We start from the raw sequence: 18,825 nt of genomic DNA, 5'->3' as shown, positions 1-18,825 counted from the left end.
GTGACAGTCCTTAAAGTAGCCTTGTACGAGAGAGTGTACAGTATGACAGTACTTAAAGTAGCCTTGTACGAGAGAGTGTACAGTATGACAGTACTTAAAGTAGCCTTGTACGAGAGAGTGTACAGTGTGACAGTCCTTAAAGTAGCCTTGTACGAGAGAGTGTACAGTATGACAGTCCTTAAAGTAGCCTTGTACGAGAGAGTGTACAGTATGACAGTCCTTAAAGTAGCCTTGTATGAGAGAGTGTACAGTGTGACAGTCCTTAAAGTAGCCTTGTACGAGAGTGTACAGTGTGACATAACATGCTCAATGGGTTGTGATGTTGAAGACTGTTTGACATGAAACAAGCAAGAGGTTTATATAAACTCATTTCATTTCCACTGAAACAATTGGATTATAACAAATGAATGAATCACGGAAACCCTGACACATAAATGATCATATCGCTATGATATATTTATCTTCAGAAGGCATGAACATCACCACAGAGCATATATTCTCTATATGGAACTAGTCCGTGATATAAATGCTGGTAAGGAGTTTTCATTTTTTCGGGGGGGAAAATTCACTGATAAAGAAGTCCTGGATGCTTTGTTTAACATTTGACAACAACAACAAAGAAAATCCCCAGGGGCTGATCATTTGGAGCCTGGTCTGCTCATGTGTTCAGCCATCATCCCCCTTTATTACTGGCTCAGTAGCCCACATTTTTTAATGAACATTGTTATCAGGAAGTGTTTCAAAAGCATTGAAATATACATACGTGTTGCCACTCCATAAAGGGGGGGGATACAAATGATCATGACAACTATCGTTCCCCATTTCAAGGTGTCACGACTTCCGCCGGAGTCGGTCCCTCTCTTTGTTAGGGCGGCGTTCGACGTCACGGGTTTTCTAGTCACCACCGATCCATGTTTCATTTTCGATTTGTTTTGTCTTCTTTTTTCTTATCTTAGTGACAGAACTCAGGCCATCTTGATAGATGGGGTTAAATCAGAATTATCTTAGTGACAGAATTCAGGCCATCTTGATAGATGGGGTTAAATCAGATTTATCTTAGCGACAGAATTCAGGCCATCTTGATAGATGGGGTTGAATCAGAATTATCTGAGTGACAGAACTCAGGCCATCTTGATAGATGGGGTTAAATCAGAATTATCTGAGTGACAGAACTCAGGCCATCTTGATAGATGGGGTTAAATCAGATGTATCTTAGCGACAGAATCCAGGCCATCTTGATAGATGGGGTTAAATCTGAGTTATATCAGTGACAGAACTCAAGCCATCTGGATAGATGGGGTTAAATCAGAATTTCTTGACATTCAAAAAGGTGTTCCTCAGGGTACTATTTAAGGTCCATAATTGTTCACCTATATTAATGACATAGGAAACACTGTTAATAATTGTAACATTCATCTCTATACAGATGACACAGTTCTGTATTCCTGTGCCACCTCAGAGTTAGGGTTAGGGTTAGGGCTAACCCTAACCCTCGGTGCAGGAGGCCATTCGTGAACTTAAATTAGTGTTAAATTCAAGTAAAACCAAGCTCACGCTGTTCTCTAGGTCATGACATGTTGACCCCCGAGGACCTGTATATTTGTGCTATAAACGGAGCCCGAACTGAGCTCATTTCTCAATATCAGTACCCGAGTGTCTGGATCGATGACAAGTTGTCCTTCGTAACTCGTATAGAAAATCTGACTAAGAAGATAAGATCCAAGATAACTTATTTTGATATAGAATCAATTATACTTCAGCATTGAAAATAGGAGAAAGATTGTTCAAACAACGCTTCTTCCTGTATTGGACTTGGGTGATCTTGTTTACATGCCTGTGGCACAACCTCTGTTTTAAAACCCCTTGGCCGCCGTCTACCATTCAACAATACGTTTTATCACAGGGGACCATTTTAGGACTCATCATTATAGTCTCTGTATAAATGTGGGATGGACTTCTCTGTTGTCTGTAAGAAGAGAGTTGAATTCTCTTTTATTTATTTACAAAGCAACCTGACAGAAACTTTCTCTTTATATGTAACATCGTTAATTAAGATAATAATCATAAGTTACCAAACCCGTTCACGTGAACGGATAACACTAGAGATCCCTTCAGTCTCCACAGATCTGGGAAAATCTGTGTTTTGTTTTTTTACCACTAATTTGTGGAACAATATGCAAAGTTCACTGCAGTTAGATGGGCTGGTGTCACTCAGGCAGTTTACATTATTGATTGAGGACCTCTATGTAGTTGAATGTGATTGTGGCAGGTAGCCTTGTGGTTAGAGCAGGTAGCCTAGTGGTTAGAGCAGGTAGCCTAGTGGTTAGAGCAGGTAGCCTAGTGGTTAGAGGGGGGAGGCAGGTAGCCTAGTGGTTAGAGGGGGGTGGCAGGTAGCCTAGTGGTTAGAGGGGGGAGGCAGGTAGCCTAGTGGTTAGAGGGGGGGAGGCAGGTAGCCTGGTGGTTAGAGGGGGGGGGGGGGGGGCAGGTAGCCTAGTGGTTAGAGCGTTGGGCTAGTAACCAAAAGGTTGCTAGATCGAATCCCTGAGCTGACAAGGTAAAAGTCTGTCATTCTGCCCCTGAACAAGGCAGTTAACCCACTGTTCCCCGGTAGGCCGTCATTGAAAATAAGAATTTGTTCTTAACTGACTTGCCTGGCATAATAAAGTTTAAATTAAAAAAAATGTAATGTTTATTTTTGTTTATTGTGCTGAATTATATTGTTTTATACACGTGTATGTTTCATTATTCTGTTTTTATTGTAATGTGTACAGGGCTCTCTTGCAAAAAATAGATTTTCTAATCTCAATATGACTCCCTGTTTAAATATAAAAGGTTAAATTAAAATAAATAAATTAAGGACAGAAACACTGCAGGAGAAAATCTCTCTGTGGGGGTCTTGACATTTACAAATCATCTCCAGACCAATTCCGTGGAACCAATCCTGGCCAAATTGGACCGTGATGGATTCCAGAATGTTCCTCTCTGATTATGGATTCCGGTAATGTACCTGACTGCCAGACAGACCAAATACATAGAGACAAGCCTGCAAACGCTCTCTCACTCCTCACCCGTCCATTACTATACACGCACACACACACACACACACACACACACACACACACACACACACACACACACACACATGCATTACTATACACACACGCACACACACGTCCATTTCTATATGCGCACACACACACACACACACACACGTCCATTACTATACGCACACACACACACACACACACACACACACACGTCCATTACTATACGCACACACACACACACACACACACCCGTCCATTTCTATATGCTCACACACACACACACACACACGCATTACTATACACACACGCACACACACACACACACGTCCATTTCTATATGCTCACACACACACACACACACACACACACACACACACACACACACACACACACACACACACATCCATTACTGCAAGTGCATGCACCCCCACACGTCCATTTCTATATGCTCTACCAGAGGTCCTGAAGTGAAGCACATATGGGACATGACTGATTTCAGCTCAAGAAAATTGTGTGAGAATTTATTCCTGCAAGTCTGAGCTAAGAGCTGTGAAAACACTGACAATTTGAGAAAATGCCCAACTGAGCCGGCCTTGGACTGGACTGGTTCTGTCTGACTGGACACTGAGGTGGACTTGGACTGGACCGGTTCTGTCTAACTGGACACTGAGGTGGTCTTGGACCGGTTCTGTCTGACTGGAGACTGAGGTGGACTTGGACTGGACCGGTTCTGTCTGACAGGAGACTGAGCTGGCCTTGGACTGGACCGGTTCTGTCTGACTGGACACTGAGCTGGCCTTGGACTGGACCGGTTCTGTCTGACTGGAGACTGAGGTGGCCTTGGACTGGACCGGTTCTGTCTAACTGGACACTGAGGTGGTCTTGGACTGGACCGGTTCTATCTGTCTGGACACTGAGGTGGCTTTGGTCTGGACCGGTTCTGTCTGACTGGAGACTGAGGTGGACTGGACCGGTTCTGTCTGACTGGAGACTGAGCTGGTCTTGGACTGGACCGGTTCTATCTGACTGGAGACTGAGGTGGCTTTGGTCTTGACCGGTTCTGTCTGACTGGAGACTGAGCTGGCCTTGGACTGGACCGGTTCTGTCTAACTGGACACTGAGGTGGTCTTGGACCGGTTCTGTCTGACTGGAGACTGAGGTGGACTTGGACTGGACCGGTTCTGTCTGACAGGAGACTGAGCTGGCCTTGGACTGGACCGGTTCTGTCTGACTGGACACTGAGGTGGCCTTGGACTGGACCGGTTCTGTCTGACTGGACACTGAGCCGGCCTTGGACTGGACCGGTTCTGTCTGACTGGAGACTGAGCCGGCCTTGGACTGGACCGGTTCTGTCTGACTGGAGACTGAGGTGGACTTGGACTGGACCGGTTCTGTCTGACTGGAGGTTGGAGATGGAGTTAGAGTACACGTGTGTCTGAAATGGCCCCTATTCCCTATATAGTGCACTACTTTAGACCAGGACCCAATGGCCCCCTATCCCCTATATTGTGCACTACGTTTGACCCCTTACGGGTGCACAGGATGCCATTCCAGACGCAGCCTACCAGATGGTTCTCTCTAAATCATGTAACTGCAGGTCATCAGGTCAGGTCATCAGGTCATCAGGTCAGGTCATCAGGTCAGATCATCAGGTCAGATCATCAGGTCATCACGTCAGATCATCAGGACAGATCATCAGGTCATCAGGTCAGATCATCAGGTCATCACGTCAGATCATCAGGTCATCAGGTCAGATCATCAGGTCAGATCATCAGGTCATCACGTCAGATCATCAGGTCATCAGGTCATCAGGTCAGATCATCAGGTCATCACGTCAGATCATCAGGTCAGATCATCAGGTCATCAGGTCATCAGGACAGATCATCAGGTCCTCACGTCAGATCATTACAGGTCATCAGGTCAGGTCATCAGGTCATCAGGTCAGATCATCAGGTCAGATCATCAGGTCATCAGGACAGATCATCAGGTCATCAGGACAGATCATCAGGTCCTCACGTCAGATCATTACAGGTCATCAGGTCAGGTCATCAGGTCATCAGGTCAGATCATCAGGTCATCAGGACAGATCATCAGGACAGATCATCAGGTCATCAGGACAGATCATCAGGACAGATCATCAGGTCATCAGGACAGATCATCAGGTCGTCAGGTCAGATCATCAGGTCATCATTACAGATCATCAGGTCATCAGGTCAGATCATCAGGTCATCATTACAGATCATCAGGTCATCAGGTCAGATCATCAGGTCAGATCATCAGGTCATCAGGACAGATCATCAGGTCAGATCATCAGGTCGTCAGGTCAGATCATCAGGTCATCAGGTCAGATCATCAGGTCATCAGGACAGATCATCAGGTCGTCAGGTCAGATCATCAGGTCATCACGTCAGATCATCAGGTCAGGTCAGATCATTACAGGTGATCAGGACAGATCATCAGGTCAGATCATTACAGGTGTTCAGGACAGATCATCAGGTCATCAGGTCAGATCATCAGGTCAGATCATCAGGTCATCAGGTCAGATCATCAGGTCAGATCATTACAGGTCATCATATCATGCACCAAGCCTGTTATGGGCGCTATAAGCTCAGGCTAACTCTCCATCACACTGACTCACCCAATTACAGGTCGATCATTACAGGTAGATCATTACAGGTAGATCATAACAGATAAACAATTACAGGTCGATCATTACAGGTAGATCATTACAGGTCGATCATTACAGGTAGATCATAACAGGTAGATCATAACAGGTAGATCATTACAGGTAGATCATTACAGGTAGATCATTACAGGTAGATCATAACAGGTCGATCATTACAGGTAGATCATTACAGGTCGATCATTACAGGTAGATCATTACAGGTAGATCATAACAGGTAGATCATAGATAAATAATTACAGGTAGATCATAACAGATAAATAATTACAGGTAGATCATAACAGATAAATAATTACAGGTAGATCATAACAGATAAATAATTACAGGTAGATCATAACAGGTATATAATTACAGGTATATAATTACAGGTAGATAATTACAGGTAGATCATAACAGGTAGATCATAACAGGTAGATAATTACAGGTAGATCATAACAGGTATATAATTACAGGTAGATAATTACAGGTAGATAATTACAGGTAGATCATAACAGGTAGATAATTACAGGTAGATCATAACAGGTATATAATTACAGGTAGATAATTACAGGTAGATAATTACAGGTAGATAATTACAGGTAGATCATAACAGGTAGATAATTACAGGTAGATCATAACAGGTAGATAATTACAGGTAGATAATTACAGGTAGATCATAGCAGGTAGATAATTACAGGTAGATCAGTGAATACAGCAGGAGGCTTCATACACACATATACACACCGACTGGACAAAACATTAAGAATACCTGCTCTTTCCATGACATAGACTGACCAGGTGAATCCAGGTGAAAGCTATGATCTCTTATTGATGTCAGTTGTTAAATCCACTTCAATCAGTGTAGATGAAGGAGAGGAGACAGGTTAAAGAAGGATTTTTAAGCCTTGAGACAGTTGAGACATGGATTGTGTATGTGTGCCATTCAGAGGGTGAATTGGCAAGACCAAAGATTGAAGTGCCTTTGAACGGGGAATGGCAGTAGATGCCAGGCGCACCGGAACTGCAACACTGCTGGGTTTTTCACGCTGAACAGTTTCCCGTGTGTATCAAGAAAGGTCCACCACCAAAAGGACATCCAGCCAACTTGACACAACTGTGGGAAGCATTGGAGCCAGCATCCCTGTGGAACGCTTTCAACACCTTGTAGAGTCCATGACCCGAAGATTTGAGTCTGTTCTGAGTGGGGTAAATGGTGTTCTTAATGTTTTGAACATCCTAAACCTGCTCTGTAGATGTAGTTTAAAAAATATAAAAAAACGTGTTTTTCTAATATACTCTCTTGTTGAATAGGTACTCAGGAACATGTGACTGTGTCTCATGGTCTGATATATAAGATATATTACCTCTGTCACACTCTCCTAACAGGTAGATCAGTGTAACACTCTCCCAACAGGTAGATCAGTGGAACACTCTCCCAACAGGTAGATCAGTGGAACACTCTCCCAACAGGTAGATCAGTGGAACACTCTCCCAACAGGTAGATCAGTGGAACACTCTCCTAACAGGTAGATCAGTGGAACACTCTCCCAACAGGTAGATCAGTGGAACACTCTCCCAACAGGTAGATCAGTGGAACACTCTCCTAACAGGTAGATCAGTGGAACACTCTCCCAACAGGTAGATCAGTGGAACACTCTCCCAACAGGTAGATCAGTGGAACACTCTCCTAACAGGTAGATCAGTGGAACACTCTCCTAACAGGTAGAACAGTGGAACACTCTCCCAACAGGTAGATCAGTGTAACACTCTCCCAACAGGTAGATCAGTGGAACACTCTCCTAACAGGTAGATCAGTGGAACACTCTCCCAACAGGTAGATCAGTGGAACACTCTCCCAACAGGTAGATCAGTGTAACACTCTCCTAACAGGTAGATCAGTGTAACACTCTCCCAACAGGTAGATCAGTGTAACACTCTCCCAACAGGTAGATCAGTGGAACACTCTCCCAACAGGTAGATCAGTGGAACACTTTCCCAACAGGTAGATCAGTGGAACACTCTCCTAACAGGTAGATCAGTGTAACACTCTCCTAACAGGTAGATCAGTGTAACACTCTCCCAACAGGTAGATCAGTGGAACACTCTCCCAACAGGTAGATCAGTGGAACACTCTCCTAACAGGTAGATCAGTGTAACACTCTCCCAACAGGTAGATCAGTGTAACACTCTCCCAACAGGTAGATCAGTGGAACACTCTCCCAACAGGTAGATCAGTGGAACACTCTCCTAACAGGTAGATCAGTGGAACACTCTCCCAACAGGTAGATCAGTGGAACACTCTCCTAACAGGTAGATCAGTGTAACACTCTCCCAACAGGTAGATCAGTGTAACACTCTCCTAACAGGTAGATCAGTGTAACACTCTCCCAACAGGTAGATCAGTGGAACACTCTCCCAACAGGTAGATCAGTGTAACACTCTCCCAACAGGTAGATCAGTGTAACACTCTCCCAACAGGTAGATCAGTGGAACACTCTCCCAACAGGTAGATCAGTGGAACACTTTCCCAACAGGTAGATCAGTGGAACACTTTCCCAACAGGTAGATCAGTGGAACACTCTCCCAACAGGTAGATCAGTGGAACACTCTCCCAACAGGTAGATCAGTGGAACACTCTCCTAACAGGTAGATCAGTGGAACACTCTCCTAACAGGTAGATCAGTGTAACACTCTCCTAACAGGTAGATCAGTGTAACACTCTCCCAACAGGTAGATCAGTGGAACACTCTCCCAACAGGTAGATCAGTGGAACACTCTCCTAACAGGTAGATCAGTGTAACACTCTCCTAACAGGTAGATCAGTGTAACACTCTCCCAACAGGTAGATCAGTGTAACACTCTCCTAACAGGTAGATCAGTGTAACACTCTCCCAACAGGTAGATCAGTGGAACACTCTCCCAACAGGTAGATCAGTGGAACACTCTCCCAACAGGTAGATCAGTGGAACACTCTCCTAACAGGTAGATCAGTGGAACACTCTCCCAACAGGTAGATCAGTGGAACACTCTCCCAACAGGTAGATCAGTGGAACACTCTCCTAACAGGTAGATCAGTGGAACACTCTCCCAACAGGTAGATCAGTGGAACACTCTCCTAACAGGTAGATCAGTGGAACACTCTCCTAACAGGTAGATCAGTGGAACACTCTCCCAACAGGTAGATCAGTGGAACACTCTCCCAACAGGTAGATCAGTGGAACACTCTCCCAACAGGTAGATCAGTGGAACACTCTCCTAACAGGTAGATCAGTGGAACACTCTCTCAACAGGTAGATCAGTGGAACACTCTCCTAACAGGTAGATCAGTGGAACACTCTCCCAACAGGTAGATCAGTGGAACACTCTCCCAACAGGTAGATCAGTGGAACACTCTCCTAACAGGTAGATCAGTGGAACACTCTCCCAACAGGTAGATCAGTGTAACACTCTCCCAACAGGTAGATCAGTGGAACACTCTCCCAACAGGTAGATCAGTGTAACACTCTCCCAACAGGTAGATCAGTGTAACACTCTCCCAACAGGTAGATCAGTGGAACACTCTCCTAACAGGTAGATCAGTGTAACACTCTCCCAACAGGTAGATAGGTGTGTGAGCAGATCCAGGCATTCTAGTTCATGTTTTTTACTCAGTTGAGGTTTGGTGAAGATTCAGTTTAAAAAAGGGCTTGTTTTGACAGGGAAATGTACTGCGGGGAAACAGCGGGATACCACTTCCTGGTTGTATTGAAAACAATCATCGTGGTTGGTGGTTGGTGGATGCCTTGCTGTGGAGAGAGGATTAGGTGTTTATATCAGTCCCAAATGACACCCTATTCTCTATATAGTGCACTACTTTAGACCAGAGCCCAATAGGGAATACATATATGGACTAGGGAGCCGTTCGGGACGCAGCCTATATACCAGTCGTGCGGATACTGATGTCCTCCTGCTACCTGCTGTGTGATACAGATCAGATGAGAGGCCAGTTCATTGAACGGAGGACTCGCATGGTAACGTTTTTGGGCTCCCGAGTGGCGCAGCGGTCTAAGGCACTGCTTCTCAGTGTTAGAGGCGTCACTACAGATCCTGGTTTGATTCCAGGCTGATTCACAACCAGTCGTGATTGGGAGTCCCATAGGGTGGCGTACAATTGGCCCAGCGTCTTCCGGGTTTGGCCGAGGTAGGCAGTCATTGTAAATAAGAATTTGTTCTTAACTGGCTTTCCAAGTAAAACATTTTTTTAAAGTCAATTGAACGGAGGACTCGCATGATAACAGTCAATTGTGTATTTACAGAGACAGAGAGACAGAGAGAGACAGAGATACAGAGACAGAGAGAGACAGAGAGAGAGAGAGACAGAGAGAGACAGAGAGAGAGAGAGAGAGAGACAGAGACAGAGACAGAGACAGAGAGACAGAGAGACAGAGACAGAGACAGAGACAGAGAGAGAGAGAGAGAGAGAGAGAGAGAGAGAGAGAGAGAGAGACAGACAGACAGACAGAGAGAAACAGAGAGAGAGAGAGAGAGAGAAGACAGGCTATGTGCACACTGCCCACAAAATGAGGTGGAAACTGAGCTGCACTTCCTAACCTCCTGCCCAATGTATGACCATATTAGAGAGACATATTTCCCTCAGATTACACAGATCCACAAAGAATTTGAAAACAAATCCAATTTTGATAAACTCCCATATCTACTGGGTGAAATTCCACAGTGTGCCATCACAGCAGCAAGATTTGTGACCTGTTGTCACAAGAAAAGGGCAACCAGTGAAGAACAAACACCATTGTAAATACAACCCATATTTATGCTTATTTATTTTAACTTGTGTGCTTTAACCATTTGTACATTGTTACAACACTGTATATATATAATATGACATTTGTAATGTCTTTATTGTTTTGAAACTTCTGTATGTGTAATGTTTACTGTTAATTTGTATTGTTTATTTCACTTTTGTATAATATCTACCTCACTTGCTTTGGCAATGTTAACACATGTTTCCCATGCCAATAAAGCCCCTTGAATTGAATATATGAGAGAGAGAGAGAGAGAGAGAGAGAGAGAGAGAGAGAGAGAGAGAGAGAGAGAGAGAGAGAGAGAGAGAGAGAGAGAGAGACAGAGAGAGAGAGAGAGAGAGAGAGAGAAACAGAGAGAGACAGAGAGAGACAGAGAGAAACAGAGAGAGAGAGAGAGAGAGAGAGAAGGCCTACATTGTAATGAATCAGAAAGCAGTAGGCTACGGAGGTTAAAACAGTAGGATACATCAATCAACTAGGAAAGCAACAAAAGCTGATGCAATTCATCTCATTTAAGTGATGCTACATTTAATTCGTTTTTTATTTGATTTAAAATCCTCCCAAATTGTATATTCACAATCAGCACTCAAACCTTCCAAATATTAAACAATATTGTATTTTCCAGTCCTATTTTGAGGACTTGACAGATTAGTTTTTCCACCAGGTTGAGCTACTTGACATATTCAACAGCCATCCAACGAGCCATCCAGTTGCCATGGTAATGCCCAGGAAGAGGAGAGGAAAGAGAGTAGAAAGTATCCTGGAATTGACAGCGAGGGAACCCTTCATTTGCATCCTCAAATGGAACCCTAATCCCTTTATAGTGCACTACTTTTAACCAGGGCCCACTAGCGCTTTCACCCGTTCTCTGATAAAGCCCTTTGGGCCCTGGTCAAAACGTAGTGCGCTTATAGAGGGAACAGGGAGCCAATCAGGACGTAGGCTACCCCCCTTTGGTTTTAATTTGATTCAGCCAGATGATTCTCTATTAACACGGACAGGATGGTCTGAGGGTGAACTGGTGAACGAGCTTGTGTTTCAACACTGATGTCGTACATTACTACAGGTTACAGCTATACAGGCTTTACACTCTGATTAAATGACACCAGGCTTTACACTCTGATTAAATGACACCGAACTATACAGGCTTTACACTCGGATTAAATGACACCGAACTATACAGGCTTTACACTCTGATTAAATGACACCGAACTATACAGGCTTTACACTCTGATTAAATGACACCGAACTATACAGGCTTTACACTCTGATTAAATGACACCGAACTATACAGGCTTTACACTCTGATTAAATGGCACCGAACTATACAGGCTTTACACTCTGATTAAATGACACCGAACTATACAGGCTTTACACTCTGATTAAATGACACCAAACTATACAGGCTTTACACTCTGATTAAATGACACCGAACTATACAGGCTTTACACTCTGATTAAATGACACCGAACTATACAGGCTTTACACTCGGATTAAATGACACCGAACTATACGGGCTTTACACTCTGATTAAATGACACCGAACTATACGGGCTTTACACTCTGATTAAATGACACCGAACTATACAGGCTTTACACTCTGATTAAATGACACCGAACTATACAGGCTTTACACTCTGATTAAATGACACCAAACTATACAGGCTTTACACTCTGATTAAATGACACCAAACTATACAGGCTTTACACTCTGATTAAATGACACCAAACTATACAGGCTTTACACTCTGATTAAATGACACCAAACTATACAGGCTTTACACTCTGATTAAATGACACCGAACTATACGGGCTTTACACTCTGATTAAATGACACCGAACTATACGGGCTTTACACTCTGATTAAATGACACCAAACTATACAGGCTTTACACTCTGATTAAATGACACCAAAATATACAGGCTTTACACTCTGATTAAATGACACCAAACTATACAGGCTTTACACCCTGATTAAATGACACCAAACTATACAGGCTTTACACTCTGATTAAATGACACCGAACTATACAGGCTTTACACTCTGATTAAATGACACCAAACTATACGGGCTTTACACTCTGATTAAATGACACCAAACTATACGGGCTTTACACTCTGATTAAATGACACCGAACTATACAGGCTTTACACTCTGATTAAATGACACCAAACTATACGGGCTTTACACTCTGATTAAATGACACCAAACTATACGGGCTTTACACTCTGATTAAATGACACCGAACTATACGGGCTTTACACTCTGATTAAATGACACCAAACTAATATCCCTCTGACATATTGAGCTCCTGCTTCAGCGAGAGAGAAGGGGGAGAGAGAGCGAGGGAGACAGAGAGGGGGGGGAGGGGTGGAGAGAAAGATAGAGAAATCCCATAGTCTAATTAAATAGCCTATTGCCCTACTGCTTGGGACAGTGATGCCCTGTTTGCTCAGCCAACCCTCATTCGACTTAGGAGAAAGACAAATATAGTAGGTGCTCTTTGAAAAGGGTAGTCTACGCAAGGAATCATTCTGCTGAGCCTGGTCCCAGATCTGTTTGCGTTGTCGTGACAACGACCATGGGAGTTGGCTTATTCAGCACAAACAGTCTGTATCAAGCATATCAGAGTACTGATCTAGGATCAGGTCACTCCTGTCCATATAATCTTATTGATTATGATCTAAGAGGCTAAACTGACCCGAGAACAGCACTCCAACAGATGTATGATACGGCTAGCCTAATATGACGTTCATCTCAACTATACAGAGAGACAAAAGTCCTCAGGGGAAGGTTAAAGGAATGTGTTTTCAGGGGAAGGTTAAAGGAATGTGCTTTCAGGGGAAGGTTAAAGGAATGTGTTTTCAGGGGAAGGTTAAAGGAATGTGTTTTCAGGGGAAGGTTAAAGGAATGTGCTTTCAGGGGAAGGTTAAAGGAATGTGCTTTCAGGGGAAGGTTAAAGGAATGTGCTTTCAGGGGAAGGTTAAAGGAATGTGCTTTCAGGGGAAGGTTAAAGGAATGTGCTTTCAGGGGAAGGTTAAAGGAATGTGTTTTCAGGGGAAGGTTAAAGGAATGTGTTTTCAGGGGAAGGTTAAAGGAATGTGCTTTCAGGGGAAGGTTAAAGGAATGTGTTTTCAGGGGAAGGTTAAAGGAATGTGTTTTCAGGGGAAGGTTAAAGGAATGTGCTTTCAGGGGAAGGTTAAAGGAATGTGTTTTCAGGGGAAGGTTAAAGGAATGTGCTTTCAGGGGAAGGTTAAAGGAATGTGCTTTCAGGGGAAGGTTAAAGGAATGTGCTTTCAGGGGAAGGTTAAAGGAATGTGTTTTCAGGGGAAGGTTAAAGGAATGTGTTTTCAGGGGAAGGTTAAAGGAATGTGTTTTCAGGGGAAGGTTAAAGGAATGTGTTTTCCGGGGAAGTTTAAAGGGACAGTGGAGTCAAAAATGTGTTATCCTTCTTTTGGGGGGTGATATATATCCACACTATGTGGTCCAAAAAAAAAATCTGAAATTGTGACAATTATGATAATGCCCATTTTGTGTAAGAGCTGTTTTAAAACAATGGCTGGAATTCCAGCTTGTTCAAGTGGGATGATGTTTTTTGGCCCACATCATGACATCACAATCTGATCAGATCATTCTGACCAATCTTTTTATATTTGCAAATGTATCCTCCTACTTTGACGGGGGTAAACTCTAGTCTAGACGATCCTCTCCGCCAATCAGGACTGTGTATGTAAATATATTTACATTTGTATCGATGCACCTACAACGATCAGACTGAGCTGACTGGGCTCAGGGAAATAAATTATTATAAAAATATACTGAATATTTGGAGTTATTTAAATAAATAATCAATGATTTATTAGACATATAGTGACTATTTAAATACAGTTAAAAATACTTCATGGGGGCTTTAAATGTTTAATTGTGTGCATTAATAAGTAGACTAGGTTTCCAACTCCATTTCATACCCCATAAATTGCCTGAATTCCTTCAAATAGTATGGACATTAAAAAACCGCTACCTTCCCTTCCTTTAAATGGCATCATGGACATTGACATTCCCTCTCGGATGCAGTGTCACACCACGGGAGTTTCAGCAGCAGAGAATGACACTTTGACAACCACATCTGTTCCCATGCATCTCTAGGAGGATCCCACAGTCCCAGTCTCCCATGCATCTCTAGGAGGGTCCCAGTCTCCCACAGTCCCAGGCTCCCAGGCATCTCTAGGAGGATCCCACAGTCCCAGTCTCCCAGGCATCTCTAGGAGGATCCCACAGTCCCAGTCTCCCATGCATCTCTAGGAGGATCCCACAGTCCCAGTCTCCCAGGCATCTCTAGGAGGATCCCACAGTCCCAGTCTCCCATGCATCTCTAGGAGGATCCCACATTCCCAGTCTCCCAGGCATCTCTAGGAGGATCCCACAGTCCCAGTCTCCCATGCATCTCTAGGAGGATCCCAGAGTCCCAGGCTCCCACAGTCCCAGTCTCCCATGCATCTCTAGGAGGATCCCACAGTCCCAGTCTCCCATGCATCTCTAGGAGGATCCCACAGTCCCAGTCTCCCATGCATCTCTAGGAGGATCCCAGAGTCCCAGTCTCCCATGCATCTCTAGGAGGATCCCACAGTCCCAGTCTCCCATGCATCTCTAGGAGGATCCCAGAGTCCCAGTCTCCCATGCATCTCTAGGAGGATCCCACAGTCCCAGTCTCCCATGCATCTCTAGGAGGATCCCAGAGTCCCAGTCTCCCATGCATCTCTAGGAGGATCCCACAGTCCCAGTCTCCCATGCATCTCTAGGAGGATCCCAGAGTCCCAGTCTCCCATGCATCTCTAGGAGGATCCCACAGTCCCAGTCTCCCATGCATCTCTAGGAGGATCCCAGAGTCCCAGTCTCCCATGCATCTCTAGGAGGATCCCACAGTCCCAGTCTCCCATGCATCTCTAGGAGGATCCCAGAGTCCCAGTCTCCCATGCATCTCTAGGAGGATCCCACAGTCCCAGTCTCCCATGCATCTCTAGGAGGATCCCACAGTCTCAGGCTCCCACAGTCCCAGTCTCCCATGATTCTCTAGGAGGGTCCCACAGTCCCAGTCTCCCATGCATCTCTAGGAGGATCCCACAGTCCCAGTCTCCCATGCATCTCTAGGAGGATCCCACAGTCCCAGTCTCCCATGCATCTCTAGGAGGATCCCAGAGTCCCAGTCTCCCATGCATCTCTAGGAGGATCCCACAGTCCCAGTCTCCCATGCATCTCTAGGAGGATCCCAGAGTCCCAGGCTCCCACAGTCCCAGTCTCCCATGCATCTCTAGGAGGATCCCAGAGTCCCAGGCTCCCACAGTCCCAGTCTCCCATGCATCTCTAGGAGGATCCCAGAGTCCCAGGCTCCCACAGTCCCAGTCTCCCATGCATCTCTAGGAGGATCCCAGAGTCCCAGGCTCCCACAGTCCCAGTCTCCCATGCATCTCTAGGAGGATCCCAGAGTCCCAGGCTCCCACAGTCCCAGGCTCCCATGCATCTCTAGGAGGATCCCAGAGTCCCAGGCTCCCACAGTCCCAGTCTCCCATGCATCTCTAGGAGGATCCCAGAGTCCCAGGCTCCCACAGTCCCAGTCTCCCATGCATCTCTAGGAGGATCCCACAGTCTCAGTCTCCCACAGTCTCAGTCTCCCACAGTCTCAGTCTCCCACAGTCCCAGTCTCCCACAGTCCCAGTCTCCCATGCATCTCTAGGAGGATCCCACAGTCCCAGTCTCCCACAGTCCCAGTCTCCCACAGTCCCAGTCTCCCACAGTCCCAGGCATCTCTAGGAGGATCCCACAGTCCCAGAGTGCGTCCCAAATGGGACCCTATTCCCTATATAGTGCACTACTTTAGAACAGGACCCAATGGCACCCTATTCGCTATATAGTGCACTACTTTTGTTCAGGACCCAATGGAACCCTATTCCCTATATGGTGCACTACTTTTGACCAGGGCCCATAACGCACACATTGCACTGATGAAACAGGAAGTCAGTGTATTACCTCAGTCTCCTGCTCCATTAAATCAACAACTATACAGGACAGCATCTAACACACACACCACACACACACACACACAACTATACAGGACAGCATCTAACACACACACCACACACACACACAACTATACAGGACAGCATCTAACACACACACACCAACTATACAGGACAGCATCTAACACACACACACCAACATCTAACAGGACACACATCTAACACACACACACACACACCAACTATACAGGACAGCATCTAACACACACACACACACACACACACCAACTATACAGGACAGCATCTAACACACACACACCAACTATACAGGACAGCATCTAACACACACACACACACACACACACACACACACACACACACACACACACACACACACACACACACACACACACCAACTATAGAGGACAGCATCTAACACACACACACACACACACACCAACTATACAGGACAGCATCTAACACACACCCCACACTCTAACCCTGTCACCTTGCATACACACTAAACAGTCAAAATAATGGATTTCACAGTCAATGCTACTCAAAATAATGTATTCATATTTCAACATTTTGGAAAACAGTACACTGAAGTTTGTGACGAATTCAATAAGCCTTCAGACTGTATTGTTACTGTATAATAATGGCTGGTAGACTCAGACTGTATTGTTACTGTATAATAATGGCCGGTAGACTCAGACTGTATTGTTACTGTATAATAATGGCCGGTAGACTCAGACTGTATTGTTACTGTATAATAATGGCTGGTAGACTCAGACTGTATTGTTACTGTATAATAATGGCTGGTAGACTCAGACTGTATTGTTACTGTATAATAATGGCTGGTAGACTCAGACTGTATTGTTACTGTATAATAATGGCCGGTAGACTCAGACTGTATTGTTACTGTATAATAATGGCTGGTAGACTCAGACTGTATTGTTACTGTATAATAATGGCTGGTAGACTCAGACTGTAGTGTTACTGTATAATAATGGCTGGTAGACTCAGACTGTATTGTTACTGTATAATAATGGCTGGTAGACCCAGACTGTATTGTTACTGTATAATAATGGCTGGTAGACTCAGACTGTATTGTTACTGTATAATAATGGCTGGTAGACTCAGACTGTAGTGTTACTGTATAATAATGGCTGGTAGACTCAGACTGTATTGTTACTGTATAATAATGGCTGGTAGACTCAGACTGTATTGTTACTGTATAATAATGGCTGGTAGACTCAGACTGTATTGTTACTGTATAATAATGGCTGGTAGACTCAGACGTTATACAGACGTTTTTACCTCGACATAAAACGAATGAAATGAAGAGCCGTTATTGACGATCAGAACAGATTTGAAATCCCCGTGATGATTCGCTGGGCATAACACGTTTATTGATTCTCCTCCGGTGAGACAAATCAATTATCTTTAAAACACAAAAGGTTATTTGAACAAGACTAGATATCTAACGTGCCCGTGATAATAAAATAACACAGCTACGAAGTGCAGGTACAAAGTCTGTCCGTCTAACAACACTCAACAGGAAACTTAGTCAATTAATATTTTCCCAAACTCTGCCTGTCAGAATTCCTGTCAAGGTTTAAAGGAAACCAGTGAATAATGAGGAAAAGGTCTGTTTTCAATTACACAAAGCTCAGCCAGCTGACTGGTAATTACTGTTAATCTCCTGCAGCTGCTCACACACAGCGGCTGACACACACACACACACACACACACACACACACACACAGCAGCTGACACACAAGTCGCACACACACACAAGCAGAGTTATTGTCACCACAACAGATAAAAGTCCTACCTTTCCTGCTCTGCCTCAGCTGGCGGTCGGTATATGTGTGTGTATATGGGTACAGTATATGTGTATACAGTATGTGTGTGTATATGTGTGTACAGTACGTGTGTGTATATGGGTACAGTATATGTGTGTGTTGTACGTCGTCCTCTTTCTGAGTCGTATTAACAGACTAATAGGACAGTGGTTGGTGCTCTGGCATTGCAGATAGTGCAGGTAGCTAATTATTTAAATGACCCAACACAGCCTGACAGCCTCATTAAAACTGGAGTCAATGTCCAACGTGACCACCCTATACCCTATATAGTGCACTAGTTTTAACCCAGAACCCTACAGGGGTTTCCTAGGGATCTGGTTAAAAGTAGTCCACTATATAGGGTGTGTTGTGGGACACTCAGTTGCCTGGCAGTAAGGAGTTAAACTCAGTTAGCACCCCGTCCCAGGAACAGGAAGTGATATATTGGGTAATCA

The sequence above is a fragment of the Salvelinus alpinus genome, chromosome 4 (genome assembly GCF_045679555.1).
Source record: "Salvelinus alpinus chromosome 4, SLU_Salpinus.1, whole genome shotgun sequence".
NCBI classification, from domain to species: domain Eukaryota; kingdom Metazoa; phylum Chordata; class Actinopteri; order Salmoniformes; family Salmonidae; genus Salvelinus; species Salvelinus alpinus.
This window is presented reverse-complemented; position numbering follows the sequence as displayed.